Source organism: Mastigoproctus giganteus, chromosome 3, assembly GCF_048544385.1.
Source record: "Mastigoproctus giganteus isolate SK-2022 chromosome 3, ASM4854438v1, whole genome shotgun sequence".
Classification (NCBI taxonomy): Eukaryota; Metazoa; Arthropoda; class Arachnida; order Uropygi; family Thelyphonidae; genus Mastigoproctus; species Mastigoproctus giganteus.
Genome location: NC_143577.1, coordinates 254974982 through 254993237, shown reverse-complemented (window position 1 = coordinate 254993237; position 18256 = coordinate 254974982).

Below are 18256 nucleotides of genomic sequence, written 5' to 3'. Positions count from 1 at the left end.
AGGCAGGTCATCGTGCTGGCCGTGGTCTTTAGATGTCTTCATTTTTAAGATCAAAAACACGATGAGGGGTGCGGTCGTTGATCGTTGTTCTGCCCCACACGAGAACGCAGCCTTCACGGTAAGTGTCCCTTTCTCTGACGTTGGAGGGATGGTACCACATTCCTCGTTGTCTCCAGACGAATTCTATGTGCAGGCTATAAAGGGACTTATCACAGAACAGAACTGAATCCCATTTGCCAGGCTCTAAGTTACATTTTCACGGTACCAGTTTGAACGAGCTCTGTAGTGGTTTGAGGTTAATGGGATACAAACCACTGGCTTCTTTGCGTGGAGTCCACTAGAATCGAACCTTTTTCACAGTAAGGTTAGAACTGTTTTCACCTGTGGCTCCAGCAACCTCAAGAGACAGTTGATGACTGGACAACGTAGGGGTCCATCTTGCTGAAGAGCAGAAAGCAGTCCGCACGATGGGTTTCAAGATTACTGACGCCTTTTCAGAAGCAATGTTGAATGCAATGTTCTCTCTAACTGTTGGATTTGTGTAATGCGGATGTTGAGAACTTTTTTGATCGGTTGGTGACAAATGACGAATGCTGGGTGTACCAGTATGATCCGGAGACTAAAGACATATCAAAGCAGTGGCTTTGATTTTTCTGAGGAAGTCATCAATGAAGTGGAATCGTGGTTTCATGCAAAAAGTGCGGACTTCTATGAACAAGGCATTAAACAACTGATCCATCAATGGGAGAAATGTATTACTATACATGGAGAGTACATAGCAGAGGATGGAATATGGATTAAAGTTCCCGTGAAGTTTCACTTTTCTAGGGCAATTATTTTGATATCCCCTCGTATAAAAAGTAATTAATGGTGCTTGTCTTTACTCTGCTATTACCTTATAGTACTCTAAAAGTACCGATTAGAATTATTTGAAATTTAAATACATTTAGCGTTACTTTCAGAATGGAATATGGAAGAAATAGATCATGACACTCTGTATTTACTTAAATTAAGAAATACAATGTATTTATACAGTTCATAAGTGTGAAGGACCATTTAAATTTTAAATTTATTATATGCATTTAATTTATTTAAATTTATGACATATCTAAATTATTTAAATTTCAAGTAATTTCTTGTAGGTATGTTAAGACGGCTGCATATTCAATAATTGTCAATTATCTTTTTAGATACTTGACGATTACTGTGAAATATGTTTTATAAATTTAAAATACATTTATAATAAATTTATGTATATTTTTATAACATTTTAGAAGTGTATCTTCCTTAGACTTTGTAAACGTGGAATTCAACTTGTTAAAATGCAAATTGCAAATAAACAAATAAAAACTTAAAGGACCTTATTGAGATGTATAAGGATCTTTTAGGCGGCCTGAAAGCACTTCTAAGATTGATACTGCATATTTTTGATTTCAGACTTTAAGATCTTGTCGATGCTTTCTCTGGCTTGCATCGCGAACACAACGGCCATTAGAAAAAGGATTCAAAAGAAATATAACTCCAACCACACGGTGCCTTCTGTGGCATCGTGGGACGAATTTCCTAGTAATTACTCTACCAATGATAATCTAGAAGATGTGGTACTTCAGAGACTTCCTTACATCAGGACTCTCCAATTTTCCGACGTAGGATTTGGAAATGTGCTCTTGCAATGCAGGTGAGTGCATCTCCAACGTTTCATCTCTACTACAGAGATTAAAATATATTTCTAATTTTATTTTATCCTGCTAGACTGCTGCCACTCTTTACTTGTTAAGAGTGGCAACTCAAGAGTTTGTATTATTTATACATGTAATGTAATAATATAAATCAGAGGGGACATTCTCCACTTCCTGTCTTCACTCCTGCAGGAACCGATGATCAGCTTATTAGCAAGGGGGAAAAGTTTTTACCAGACGGATTTTGGTTGGTGTTCCTCAAGGATGGGTTCATTCTGGACCCCTCTCCATCGTCCTGAAATGAACTCCTTCAAAAAAGAATATCAATTGTTCGTACCTTCCCCTCTTCCAAAAAGTGAGCATCTAATTTTTTGATACCGTTCCCCATGAATGGCTGTTTGGTTGGTTGGGTGTTGTGGCGTATCAGCAACTTAGGCTGTATTGTCCCGAATATAATATGTCTGCAAATTGGATGTGAACTGTGGTCAATTTGCTGGACGAAAAACCCGAGTTTCCGAGAGAAAAAAATCATGCTACCCTCGCCCGAGACAGACTAATTCAGCCACAATGTGAAAAATACAGATAAAAATTCCTGACGTCATTGGCGGGATTTGAACTCAGCTCAGTGTGGGGAAGGACAATAATTATACCACCTTATTTTATACCCACGAATACACAAGTTACTTTACGAATGCTATTTATAAATAAAGAATGAATCAGAAAGTATGCAGAATATTATTTCATCCAGATGAGTCCTGAGATGAAATACAAACAGATGCTGTTGGACAGCATTTGTTAATGTAAAGTGATTGCTAATTTTTAAATAGATGAATATGCCGTCTGCCGGCTTAACGTTTTGCAAATTAGGATAGCTGATAATCACGAATCGTAATAATAAAATTAATCACTGGTTTACCATTCGCTTTCATTTCGAAATTTTAAAACCAGGTTAGGTTAGATTAGAAAATAATGGACACCCTTATTTCGAAAACTGGGGGAAAATAAATATTCGTGTACTTATACTTTTAAAGATTCTTCTGTCAAGATTGACAGAAGGAACTTTCAAATTGGAATGAAGTACAAGGAATAATAATCATATTTTTCCACCTTAAAAAATACATATATATTTAAATCAGTTTATTCCTCTTACTTTCCAGATCCTATTTGCTGCAGGTGATGTTGGTTTAGGCTGGAATATGCAATCAGCAACAATCATATCTTTTATCCCACCAAAAAAAGGATGGGACTTTTGGGACTTCTCTCGCTACTTATTTCGTACTACCAGTTCTCAAAGACTCCACCCTCATCGACCTTAGGGAAGTCGACTGCTCAGAGTTTGACAACGAAACAATTGAGTCACATTTATCTCCGAGCTGATCATCAGCTACATTCACTGGCCAAAAAAACAGAATTACAGCGTACCGTCGTGGTATGGATTCCACTAGTTGTCTGAGAAAACTTAGCTCCAGATTTGATCATTCTATCATTGGGATATTTAGGGACATCAGCGTCATGGTGCCACACAGACATAAGCAACGCAGTATTGAAATTTGGGAGTACAACGTATACAGAAGAACAGACAGAATAGGAGGGGGCTTATTGCTCTAAACAGGCCTCCGTAGCCGAGTGGTCAGGAGCAGGAGTGCAGTAGCACGCGCTCTTTGAGTAGACCGGGGTTCAAGCCCCTGACTGCTGAATACGGTCGATCTGCCAACCCGCACTGGACCAGCGTGGCAGATTATGGTCCATTTCCCTCAGCATGAATTGTTGAAGAGGCTTCCATCCTGCAGTGGGTTAATAATGGCTGCACTTTATCTTTTTTATTGCTCTAAGTTAAGAAGAAAATAAAATTTAAGGCATGCATCTAGTTAACGTGGGTGGCCATTGCAATGTTGAGTAAGTTTGATGTGGCATAAGCACTAGAAAAACAAAAATGAAAGTAGGAGTGTATTCTAGGCAGAACGACTGTGATATTTTGAGGAGGAGTTGAACTAACGTTTAGGTGCCGCCGTATATAAGACACAACGCGTTTCCATATGTGGTGAGTACAATGAAGAACTGTGCAGATAAACAGAGTGAGCCAGTAAATCAGACGTTATAAGGCAGAATGCCTTATAACGTTGGATTTTAACTGTCCAAGTGATATCTATTGGAACTTGTAAGTTGGTCACTCGCACACTATCAAGGCTTTTGTGGATTTATTGGATCACTGTTTTCTACAGCATGTTCGAGAGGCAACCAGAGGGAGTAATACTCTTGATTCACGCATTAAGAATCTATCTTAATGTATCTCAACGAGTACAGAGAAGGGCAACAAGATTAGTGTATGGAACAAAGGGTTGCTCTTACGAAGACAGTCTTAAATTTTGCAAATTACAGTGTCTGGAGACTAGGAACCTGCGAGGTGATCTGATTATATATCAGATCACCTCGATGAGACAGGATCTCAGAGCACCTCATGGGATCTTGTGAATGATATACAGGAACTTTTCTAGCAAGGATAAGGAGGTGATAATCTTCTTGTATAAGACAATGGTCAGGCCACACCTTGAGTTCCGCATACAGGTCTAGAGGGCTCATTTTAGTGAGGATGTAGAGCTGCTGGAACAAGGACAGAGAAGGGTAACGAGATTAGTGAGTAGAACAAAGGGTTGCTGTTACCAAGAAAGTTCTACTATTAAGTTCTGCAAATTGCAAAGCCTGGAGACTAGGGACGTGCGATGTGATCTGACTGTGGTGTTCTGATTGTGTAATATAAATAAACCGAACCGGGAAAACATCAGAAGAAAAACGAACAGAAGTTGTCTCTAAGATAAGATAAATGACAATTTCTCAGATAACGAAGTTTCTTTTGAGAAATCAGCGATAGAAATCCTTGCACCCAAAATCAACGTACAAGATGTCAGTTGTAAATACACTCTGCAGTTAGTTAATAAGATATTTTCAGAGCAGAAATCTTCAATAAATCGAAGCAAAACAAATCATCAAGACTCGAAATCCCATATAACTGAGTTGCAAAAAGAAAACAACGAAACAAAAAACTCAGTAAACAAGTTACCACTATGCAGTGGCGTCACTAGTGTTGGTGTCACTAGCTAAAATACCAAAAAACATGACAACAGCGGGTGCTTGCAGTGCGTGCAGACGAAACCACGTGATTTTAAGCGTCATTGTAATTGGGTAATAATGACAGCTCTGACCGGAGCGCATGCGCTGTTCCATCTCCTCAATCGACAGCTAATCAGAACCCACATTCCTGCAGGTTACCTTCTGAAATTAAGAGTCACCCTGAAACGATCAAGGAATTTTCAGATTAGTATTAGTATTAGTATTAGTAGTATTAGTAACGGCCGCATGGTGCAAGAAAGCCTATGGCTTATGCTGCACCAGCCAAAAAAAAAAAAAAATAAAAAAATAAAAAAATAAAATAAAATTAAAAAAAATAAATCCGAACAAAACAATGATAAAAACAAAAAAATAAAAATAAATAACTAAATAATAATAATTAATAAAATAAAAAATAAATAAAAAGGAAATTAAACCTATCATCCTATGTGCTTCCCTTACCCGAAAGTACTATCCAGATGACCTTTGAATTTCCCCAAACTGTCGGCCTCTACCACCCATGAAGGCAACTTATTCCAGTAATTTATAACTCGCTGGCTAAAATAAAACTTCCTGCAGTCCAATCTAAACATTTCCCCCCGTAACTTGAATTTATGTCCCCTAGTTCTAGCATCATTTATAATCTTGAAAATTTTGTCCTCGTTCATTTTACTGATGCCTCTCAGAGCCTTAAACACCTCAATCAAATCTCCTCTAAGGTGTCTAGTTTCCAAACTCTGCAACCCACATATTCGAAGTCTTTCTTCATACGGACGCCCTTTTGCCGATCTCACCAGGCGAGTTACCCTTCTTTGCACCCTTTCAAGAAGCTCGATGTCTTTCTTCAGGTGCGGTCTCCATACTTGAACACAGTATTCCAAGTGTGGTCTAACATAAGTCTTATATAATGGGATTATCACGTCCCTATCTCTACTTGCAAAAGTTCGATAGATCATTGATAGGACACCATGGGCCTTCCTTGCAACCTGTTTACAATGCTCAGAGAATTTCATGTCTGACCGTATCGTAACACCCAAGTCCCTTTCCTCCAGTACTGGGTTTAGTTGAACTCCACCAAGTGAATAAGTTTTTTTGGGATTACTGTTTCCCAGGTGTAATACCTTACACTTTGTTGGATTAAAGCACAGCTGCCATTTTTCTGACCATTCCTGAAGTCTATCTAGGTCTCTCTGAAGAAGCTCAGCTTGACAGTGATCATTAACTACTCTCCCAATTTTAACATCATCTGCAAATTTAGACATCACGCCCTCTATCCCTTCATCAATGTCGTTTATGAAAATTAAAAACAACAGTGGTCCTAATACTGATCCTTGGGGAACCCCACTTCTTACATCAACCCAATCTGAGGAACAGCCATTTATCACAACCCTCTGCCTCCTGCCCTGAAGCCATCCTTCTATCCATCTAAGGATTTTCCCAGTGATTCCAACCTGTTCCAGCTTATAAAGCAACCGCTCATGTGGGACTGAGTCAAAAGCTTTGCTGAAATCTAAATAAACAATGTCGAAATTATTCCCTAAATCCAGCTCGTGAGTGACCCTTTCGAAATAGCGAACCAGATTTGTTAAACATGATTTTCCCTTTACGAAACCATGCTGAGTATCCTTGAGAATTTCAATTCGATCCAAATGATCCTGAATTCCACCCTTGATCATTGCCTCCATGATTTTCCCTACTACTGAAGTCAGACTGACAGGTCGATAATTTCCAACTTCACTTTTAGAGCCACCCTTATGTATGGGAGATACATTTGCACTTTTCCAATCCAGGGGAATCTCCCCAGAGTCTAATGATGCTCGCATAATTAGCCTCAATGGTTCAATGCACTCGCTTGCCGCCTCTCTTAAGATTATAGGGTATATTCCATCAACTCCAGGAGCCTTACTGGTCTGTAGGCTCGAAAGTTTTTTCATTAAATAATCTTGCGAAATTTCAATATCATTAATTACATATTTTTTAACTTCGCTCCCACAATTTCCCTTTGCCACAAAAGGCTTTTCATTTGTAAATATCGATGCAAAATAACTGTTGAGTTCATCTGCAACGGCAGCTGGTGTATTTATTACTATCCCCTTTCCCTTACATAAAGGTCCGATCTGGTTTGTCCTGCTCTTCTTGGCATTTATATATGTGAAGAATTCTTTATCCCCCCTCTTTGCTCTGTTTGCTAGTGATTTCTCATAAACTGCCTTTGCCTGTCGAACCTTTTCTGTGGCTCTATTACACATCACCTTGTAGCTGTTATAGGCTTCAGTACTTTTTGTTGTTCTGTAACCTTTCCATGCCACCTTTTTCTGCTCAAGTAATGCGGCAACTTCACTAGTCATCCAACTTGGAACCCTCCTCGTGGAGTATTTTTTTAATGGTATATACGCATTCAAGGCATCTGTGATTAATGTTTTAAAAGCGTACCACAGTTCAATTGTATTCATTCTCTGCGCGATATCTACCCAGTTAATAGAGGCCATGTAGTACCTTAAGGCATCGTAATTTCCTTTTCTGAAATTAAAACCCATTCCTTTGCCTTTTACTTCTGCTACCTCTCTCGTCATCATCCACCGTAGAACTCCGTGATCACTTCCTGCTACTGGTTCCTCTACTGTCAGCCCTGTTATGTCATCTGATTCATGTGTGATGATGAGGTCTAGGATACTCTTTTCTCTAGTATTTTCCCTGGCATGTTGATACAAATAACAGTCATCTAGTTGATTTAAAAATTTTGTTCCCCATGCCGAGTTTCCTTCCCATTTACTCCAATCAATTAGAGGCAGATTGAAATCACCCATAATAAGGCATTGACGCTTACTTGCCCATTCCATTTGCATGTAGAGGCTTTTGTCATAATCTTCACCATCACCTGGTCTGTAGATTACTCCTACTCGCATTATACCTTTGTTTCCAACTATCTCACACCATACAGACTCTATACTAGCATGTGAAACGTCTGAATCCGGGAAAGCTATCGTCGCACTCAGGCTGCTTCTGATAAGAAGCATTACCCCACCACCCCTTCTATCTAACCTATCCTTCCTAAATACATTATACAAGCCGTACTGAAATTCATCATCCCCAATTTCCGGGTGGCACCACGTCTCTGTAAGCCCTATTATGTCCGCGTTACTTGTTTTAACCAGCAGTTCGAATTCGCTCATTTTATTGACGACACTTCTAACGTTACTGTATAAACAATTAAGATTTACTGTTCTTGTATATTTAACAACCCTAACACAACCCTTGAAGTTTTTTAGGCTCTCTTCCCTCGCATTAGCTACCCGCGCACGTGAAACGTTTGTGCCCCCAGAACATCTAGATAATACGTCCAGTTGGGGTAACAGATAAGAACTCTTGAGGTATGTGCAAGAGTTACTTTGACCAATATTATCAGATAAACGCGTGTCAGTATTACCCACATCCCCCCTAACTAGCAGTTTCCCTGAACCTTTAAGGTATCCTCAATAATACTGGCAAAAACTTTTGCACCACCTTTGGTTAAGTGTATCCCGTCTCTACAAAACAAATTCCTTCTACCTACAAGTGTGGGCCATGCTGATAGAAATTTACCCCCTAAAGCCTTGCAGATTCCTTCAAGTCTTGAGTTAATCCACAAGACTCTTAACATATAATCCCTCCTATCGTGTCTGGGCAGAATTGCAGACACATAGACATTATGGCCTAGCTCGCGACATTTCCTCAGCATGGTTCTGTATTTTTCCAACAAATCGTCAGATCGTGTACGTTTAATATCGTTTGTCCCCACATGAATAATAATATTTTCTTTACCCCCTTTAAAATCTGACAGTCTGTTGGTGACATCATCAATAGTTGCTCCCGGCAGACATACCCTGGTTCTGCTCCACCTACCCTTATTACAAAAAATATTCCCCGTTTCCCTGACAATGGAGTCTCCTAATAAAACAATGTCCTTTTTAACCAGAGTAGTTTGCATTTGGTTTTTCTGTTTTGAGGCCCGAATCGGGTGTGCATCACTTGGTAGATTGCTGGAGTCTTGAGTCCCTGACGAGCTCCCAGATGCATTATTTTCGAGGGCAAGCACTCGTTTTTTCAGGGACTCAAATTGTTCCCTCAGTGCACCAAATTGTAATTTAAGATCGGTGCACTCCTTACATCGATCACAAAGAAAAGAATCCCCAGGTGAGCTAGGATTAGTCACCAGGTCGACCTTGGAAAACATTCCACAGGTTCCACAACGGATTAAATCATGACTCACCCGTAAATCGCCATCTGCTATTTCCGTGTGAGTCACGATACCCTGTGACGTGTTTAAGGCAGATCTCGTAACTACCATTATAAAATTAAATAAATATCAATGAAAGTAACTTTAAAAAATTATATCTATAATATTATTAAAATCAAACAGTTACAGGAAAACGTATAACAAAATAATCCAACAATATCTAAATAAATCAAATATTTAAAAGCACTATCCAAAAGTAAACCACTTAACTGAGGAGCCCTGTCTAAGCGCGTCCGCTCACCTCGAATGCCAACCTCGAATGGTGATTAGGATTGGTACCTCCACATCCTCTGTTCTAAGACCAATGAAGAAGCCTCCCACCTCTCATCACAGAAGCCTTTTTATTTCCCGACTGGGGCCACTGACAACAGCTGAGGATACTGAGGCTGCAATGAGTCAACAACTACATACCAAAGTATCAGCATTTTTACTGAGGAAAACACCAAATTATTCCTCCTTTAAAGTGAATTGCGACAGTCGGGCCTTCAGTTGCGAATACAACTTATGCGAATACAACAGTTGTGTTGTATTCGCATCAATGTGGCCAGTTGGCATCCTAAGCAGGCCATTTTGTGAACCGAAAGGCACCAAACCACCCACTTCAACTTCATCTTATGAGCAAAGCCATTAGATGATACTCTCCCACCCCCGCTGCAGCTGATCTAATCACAAAATGGATGAATACAATCGCCCACTATGTGGAGGCCAAACCGTACGCATTTCTCCAAGGACTAGAGTTTGGTTGACCAAGGATTTGGTGTGCAGTTTTCACAATGAGCAGTACCTTCACAAGCAGTGGAAAATCACTAGCACAACCCAAGATCTCATCCCGTATTCCAGAGCAAGAGCTATTTTCAACAAGCTCAAGGAATCTGCCATAAAGAGTTGCACCGATGCTACCTTGTCTAAATAAAAGTACCATGCTCTTCCAGACACAGCGTGATTAATTCAAATCTTGATACAGATAACTGGATAGACCACATTGCAAAATTCAAGCCAAGTTCGTAAAAATGTTCACAGGAATGATAAAAGCCCCGAACATCTCGGATTTCTGTCAGGGGCACAAATCTCTGCCATCCTTGAGGTCAGTTCCCACACGAATCATCAAATACAACCATCTGAAATTTAGTAATCGTTTCCTACCTGCCCAGGTACTGCCTAAAATAGGGGCACTGCTGCGTCTTGGAATTAACCTGTAGAAAATGGCTACCGATTGCAAATACCATCGCATTCTCCTAGAACAGATTGCAGCTGTTCAATTAGAATAACTCCTTCCAAATGTTGTGGCAAACTGTGCCAGATTACTAAACATCGACACCTCTCCAATCCCTACCATGCTGTGTTTTCGATGTTTTAGATGAGAAATTATTTCTCATCTAAAATAAACAATTATTCTCAGATGAGAAACAACAATTATTTCTCATCTGCGTTTGAACAAAATCCACGGTGTGACTTTAATTCAACCTTACTTCCAATTGTTTTAATGGTTCTTGATTTGCACTATGATGTTTCATAATTTTTTTTCTTATTATAATTTTTTTTCTTATTATGTTTTCCTATTTATTATAATTTCATTTTTAAATGCCTTTTTTTTTTAATTTTGTAAAACTTATAATTTACTCTGTAACTTTTCCTTTTCCAAAATTTTAATCACATGCAAAACTCGTGGACGTAATTGTACCGTACTTAACAGCAATAAAGAAATTCATTATTAATATGCGCAGCCGAAGTTATGTGCAGCTGATGGATTCTGGAAAGGATCGAATTATTGGCCTCAAAAGAATCTCCGAACTGAAGGACTTATGGATTCACCTACTATGGGATGAAGGTGAAGGGGCAGACTCGCTGATCTTTGAATGGTTTCAGTATAATGTCTTGCAGCCAATGTACCATCAAGGTCCGAGCACTTCTTGTACCCACGTTGCCAAGCAGTTTGACATCACTGCCACCCTGAACACGACTTGAGTTATTGACCATCCAGCATCTGATCCAATACCTTTCAAAGTCAGTTCCACACAACATCCCCTCAAGCGTGTTAAATTCATTGCGCACTGTTAGATGGTCATTCGTTGACCGATTTCTTTACCTGCATACTGATGATGTTGTGACAATTGCTGTTGTTTTTTTCCCCATGCATTTCCAGTCCCTATTTGCTGCAGGTGATTTTGGTTATGGTTGGGATATGCGATCAGCTGCATTGTATCTCTTATCCCATCAGCAGGGTGATGGATCTTTCGGAACATTCCTGGCTAATTACTGGATACTACCAGTTCTCAAAGACACCAGTCTCCTCGACCTCAGGGAAGTCAACTGCACAGAGTTCGACGACAAAACAAGTGAGTTTTAATTATCTCCGAAATGTTGGTTAGTATTTCGGTTTGTTTCAAGCTTTTAAATTGATTAATTACTTTTGACAAATGTGCATGTTAGTGTATTATTTTACCATCCTTAAATTTTGTCCACTAATCAACATCAACTACCATAGTTGACGAACTCTGGGAAGATTTAGAGAACAAGTTTGGACCAAAGACCCACGTGGAATACATCATTAGATTTGGGGACAAAGTAGACCGCTCCTATAACATCGTGCAGCGCGTACCAGTAACAACTTCATTATTTGATGTTATGAAATTGGCTGCAAAATTGGACCCAAAATTTAGGTAAGAAGGTATAAAGTAGTGAAACTTATTTTGCCTTGACTAAATATGGATCTAATCTGAATCAGTTTTTTGAATTTATTTTCTTAGATAAATCGTCAGTTAAAAACAAAAAAAGTCCGAAAACTCTCAGATTCAGAGAAATGCGTTCTGTTTGTTGCAGAATGGAATACAGGGATACAGAAGAGGGCCCTTACATTTACTCTTTAGCAGGCGTTTCCAATGATGCACATCACGGCCTTGCGTGGCTTTTCCACAAAAAGCACCAAAAATCTCCGCTCGAAAAATACGAGAATGGTGAGTTGGTCCTTTTAAATCAGTTAAGCCGTAATGAGACAAACTTCCGCATAAATACTTGCTGATCAACTTTTAAGAGCATCAGCCAGCAACTAAGGCCATATTACTCCGTGTATACCGTCTGTATTGCGTGTCTTCTCCGATTTTCTGTTTGCTGAACGAAAAACCCAAGTTTCCGGAAGAGAAAATCATGCTGTCCTCGCCTAAGACCGGCTAACTAGGCCACGTTGTGAAAAAAAAAAAAAGGCCCATAAAAATTCCTTACATCATCGACGGGATTCGATGATGTGGGGAGAACACCACCGGGTATCCTACATCATCCACCATCATCACTCCTTTCACCTGGTGTGAGGACGAAGCCGATTTTACAACTGTGCTACCCACGAGGACAATGTATTTTGCTTTTAAAAACATCTTTGTGTGCTCTTTCAGTGAAAAAGATTCTGGAAACTTCTTTCTAACTGCAATTTCTCAGTCCCAACCGGACTCTTGCAGAATGTTTACACATTTATTCATGCAAAAAGAATCTGAAGATAAAGGAACCACTAAGTGACAGTGATCACAGTGTACTCATATGGGATTTACATAAAGATTTAACTACCATCACGGGTAAAAAGGAGGGCATTTGCTTTCGTAAAGGAGACTACAGTCTCAAACACTTCTTAAATCCTATGCATTGGAACCAACTGACGATGTTACCAACAGCAAATTCTAAATGGGAAGCATTCAATGAATTAATCTTAGAAGCTACCATTATCATTCGACACAGAGCCATATGTTATTATAAGCTAGTCTGTAATCAAGTCAAAAAGGTGGTTTGGCAGGCCAAGGCAGATTATAAATCTTTGGTAAATGATGCAAAGAAAAACAACGAAGACTTCTTTACTTACGTAAACTGTAGAAGGAACGGGGATGAATAAGATTGGTCCACTTGACATCGATGGTTCGATAGTTATGTCAGCTGCCTCACCAGGTTCTTCAACTATCGAACCATCGATGTCAATGAGTAATTTGCATCTACATTCACACATGAGGAATTATGTAGGGAAGTGGAGGCGAGATTATCAAACTGTAACAGGGATCTAGTAAAGGCCAGATTTATGTAGGTTAATGAGTGTTTGTGTCGTGTTAGTGTAGATTGTATTGGTTGTGCTGTTTATCCGGCCTCCTAGCCTAAGAGCCTGTGTTTTCACACAAAAACATCTAGTTTACCGTCCAGCACCACCAGGAGGCGAGCCGGAGAGCAGGAAGTATAAAGCACTGGTGGGGCAAACCCTGTAGTAGCCAAGGCTACATATAAGAAGAGCTCAATAAATAAAAAATAGCAAGTGAAAAGGGGTAAAAGTGGTAGAGAGAAAGAGGAGAGCAGTAGTAGTGAAGACGCCCACTAGGCTGAAAAGGGAACAGAAGGGTCATCATACCAATTGCTGACTGGGGGTAGGAGTTAATAGTTGACAATGAGGGTGGCCAACCAGACGAAGGAAGGGGAGGGTGCCACGTAGGATAGGGGAAGTGGGAACCACCACCCCAGGTGGTAGGGATGAAAGATCGTAGGGAAAGGTTCCTTATGTTGGAGTTCCATTTTGGACACTCTATCCAACACAGGCCAGGGGTCGAAACCCTGCTGGCCAGTGTTTTCATTGCACACCACGCCTGCTAAGTAGCCACAGCATAGTGTCTGCTTAGATGGGAATGGGGGGGGCATAAATGGCCCACTTTCCCACCAATCAATCCGAAGCGGGGTTAGGAGAGACTTTGCTTCACTCATATCACTTGTTTACACTCTGCATTCTTCCGATTTAACGCTTTTTTCTTACATTTCATATTATACAACTTTATTTTTTTAATTATATGTTTTTTTCCCCATACATCCATCCAAAAGGGGGGGGGAATGATTGGGTACTACGATGTGGTCACAAACAAAAATTAATTTTGATATCATAAACTTGGATTTTAAGAAAGCTTTTGATACTGCTGCACATGGAAGACTGCTGCACAAATTGGATCAGTGTGCCATTAGAGGCAAGTTTCTGCTATGGATAAAAGGATGGTTGAGTGGGAGAAGACAGAGAGTGGCAATCAGTGGACACTGCTCTTAGTAGACGAATGTTATTAGTGGAGAACCCCACGGTTTGGTATTGGGCACATAATTGTTTTCGATATTTATCAATGATATTGATGAAGGTATATCAGGCTTAGTGTCGAAGTTTGCAGATGATACAAAGGTTGGGAGGATTGTTAAGGACACTAATAATAGTTTGCTACTGCAACAGGGTCTAGAAAAGTTGAACAGAAGGTTTGAGATGTAGCAACTGAAGTTTAGCATTGAAAAATGCAAATTTATGTAAATGTGTGTATTCTTAGATCGGTTTTCCTGTTTGCTGTACGAAACATCCGAGTCTCTGGTAGAAGAAACCGCTGTGAGGACAAGATTTGAACCCACACCAAACAGTGTGGAATGATGATGATCGTAACCACCTTGCTAACTGAGAGATGCTGACTAGGGAAGAGCAGTCGAAATATTCTGGCCGACACACATTGGATGTTGATTTAGAGAAGCTCCAGTATCAGTTAGAAAAATAAAAATAAATATTTTATATTTAATTTTCTATATTATTAATTACAATGAAATTTTATTCGTTTTTGCAATGAAATTTAAAATGTTTTTCGTTTCGTTTTTCTTAAAAATTGTAGCTGACGCAAAATTTTCAAATTCAGAATTCAAAGTTAACGGAGTCCCCTATTTTTCTAAAACAGAAGAAAGAAACTTCTGTTTGGTTGTTAAATGAATTACGGCCTTCTTAGAACTTTTTCTTGAACATTTTCATTTGAACTTACTCAAACACAGAGTTATTAATAGAATTGTTTCGCGCGTTATCAGTTCCTTCCTTTTATTCCACCGACCTTGAATGGTGTTTGTACATCACGTAGGACAAGAGATAAAATGTAGGCCATGTTTACGAGTCCTATCTCTCTCGGACGCCTAACGAAACCAAAACCAAACTGATATCAGTTTCTACTCTTGCAGAACTTTATCTTAATCTACTCTTACCACATAACATAAGTTAAAATTTTGTTTATCAGCTGAAGTCTGTATAATAATTTGACGCTTCGTGAAAATTTGCAAATATTTTACTATTTAAGTTCTAACTTCTAATCAGCGTTGATTGGTTGGTTTGTATTCTGCAGATGTCGTAAATTTTGGTAATACCTGGGTTCATAAAAATCAACATGGACAGATGTTTTAAGATGGGAGAAATCGGAACTCTGGGAATGAGCGAGAGAGTTCAACTTTTTATATTTTCTCTGTCCAAAGATGGTTGTTGATGACCATTTCTTCTAACGTCTGTAAATGTGGCCGAGATAAATTAGCCCGTATTCTTAGAAGCTGAATTTCTGCAATTGTACAACCAATCAGTTTGGTACACAAATACAGACAGCTAAAAGTAAATACGAATAGATCGATATAAAAAGCAGTAAGTTCAGGAGTTTATCTTAAAAAATACCAAATGAAAGACAGGAGGAAATCAGTTTTGGAATTTCGGAACTGATCTATACTTCCTGTACGGCTGGTCTAATTATCTTGCATTGCTAATTTCGGCTCGAAGAGCCGAAAGAGGACGTTGAAGCAGATAATTAGCAATGCAAGCAAACCACTCCCGAATCCTGTCTCTGAGACAGGATTCGGGGTGGCTTGCATTGCTCGGAGACATTTTTCTTCAACCATGATTACCCATTCTAAGATGCATGATGGATATTGGTCCTACTTGTCCCAGTTCTATGTTCCAAAGTAGAACTGGCTGCATCATAACATCATAAGTACCACTTGACAGATGTTAAGCTCAAGGACTTGATATCCATCAAGAAAACAATTACATTCTCTGTTCTCCTGATATCATGAAATTCATGATCGAAATTTTTCTCATTCTTTTGCGGATTCGTCAACTTAAATGTGATATTATGTGAGTGTTAAATAGCTGTGATTATTATATACAGTAATACCCCGAAGTTACGCGATAGGTGGGTCCGACGAAAATCGCGTAAGTCGAATTCGCGTAAGTCGGGGTACAACTTTGCATATAAATACATATAAATTTTGCTTAATTGGGACCAAGGACTAACAAAAACACTAGTTTAGAAGAAAAATATTAATAAAATTGCAGTTCTTTATACATATTAATACAAAATATGTATTAAAAAAACAAATGACTTACGTAAAAAAGTTATTTCGATGTCGATGGCTTCAGAAAATCTAACAAATTCGTCTGACGACACAGCGCGTTCTTTTTTTCACGCAGAATTTCTTCGTAGCAAGCTAATAATTTTTTTATTCCTTGCTTTGTAGCTATAACGCGTTCTTCGTTGGAGTCTATGTTTTCTAAAATTTTTAAGCCCTTTACAATTGAGCCCTTTTCAATTTTCAACCTGTCAGTTTGCAATTGTCATGTGCTTTTCGCCGTTGCTTCATTTAGGCCTGTAGCACGTGCAATATCACATGGTCTTTCATTTCGCTCAAAGCGTTTCACAATTTCATATTTTTTCTCTATCGACAGAGGCGGACTGGCCATAAGCCTTACCGGGGAAACCCCGGTGGGCCAGTGTAATTTTGGCCATAAACCATAGTATGAGGCCACTATAAATTTTCCCGGGTAAGAATTTTTGACCCAGTCCGCCTCTGTTTATCGATAATTGCTTTTCTTTTTCTCTCTGAATCTGCAGTGTCTTCACCAGGACGCTTCCTTTTCACACCTTTTAATTAAGTATTTTACTCATTTTTAGGGAATAAAGCACAATTACAAAACGAGGAGGCACGCTTGATACGCATAAACAAAGCTGCGCGCATGTAGCAACTGAATAAACAACACCATAAAGGCAGAGATACACTATTAACACCTCACATTTCTAGGGGTTACTACCATAAAACAATAAAAATCCAGTTGCGTTTCTGCTAGTGAAATCTGTTATAAACTGGTAGTAAACTCGATCTAATTGCATTTGCGATTATACCGATAGCTGGAATTGTGTTGGTTTTTACGTTATTATGGTGAAATGTTCACTGATATAAAAAACATAAAAGCAGCAAAGTTGAATTTTGTTCATCTTTCGCTCTCATTCAACGCCGTCGCACCGTATATCGATAACATATGAAAAACGACCTTGAAGATAGTGGGCGGCAGCGTTGCCAAACGAAAAAAAATCAAGAACCGCGTAACTCCGAGTTCGCGTAAGTCGGGGTAGCGTAAGTCGGGGTATTACTGTATATATATATTTTTTTTATCTCAAGGGTGTAAGCTGATGTGATATTTTTTTCGTACCTCTACAGGACCTCAAGACCTGACCGTTGAGGACGCCGACCAAATTGTGATGTGGTACAGAAGTATGCTGTGAACTGTTTTCAGAGTGGACGTACATAGGGCTGGTAGCAGTCGCATTTTGGATTTCTTAAATGATACATACCTTAAGCCTTAATACAATGTATATTTAGTTTTGAAAAAAAAAAAAAAAAAGAACCCTTTTCTAATCTGATCTAATGCATTCGAATACATCCTCTTAGAGTATCCTGCATCGATCATTCCTCATTTCACACGAAAATTCAAATTCCCTTCATTACGTTCAATCCACAACCAGATGAAGGCAGATGAAAGCAAAATAGCGAGTGATGTAAACAGAAAGCAAATTAATCTCAGGTTCTGTTTATGGTAAGAATGCTTTGTATGTAGACTACACTGTCCATCTGAAAACTATTTGGACACTCCTTTTTTTTATAATCAGCTGGAGCTTCTCTATTAAACAAGTGAAGCAGATGGATATGACATTTTTTGCCATGACGTGTATCTGTATTGGGTTTACACACAAATCTCCAAAGAGTACTCCTGTGAAGCCAAGAAGCGAATCCCTCTACTGGGGGAAACGGGTCAAAGTGGCTAACAGAATCAAAGATCGATAAGCACAGCAGCTGTGGAGAGCATAAGGAGAATCGCTCCAAGTAAGGAGCCAGTTTTGAAAGGTAAAAAATAATAAAATACTAGTAAATAAATGAATAAAAAACATACAGCTAGTATGAATAAATATTTTAATCGTTGCGTTTCTTACTATTATATTTTTACCTTGCAAAGCCTTGTCTTCAAGAAACTGCTAGAGTTTCTCCTGCAGCGTGCAGATTCGCCCATACCCAGCCATTTCATGAATATTAAACTTTGCTATCCATTATCGATACACGGTGTATTTCTCAGGCTGCCCAA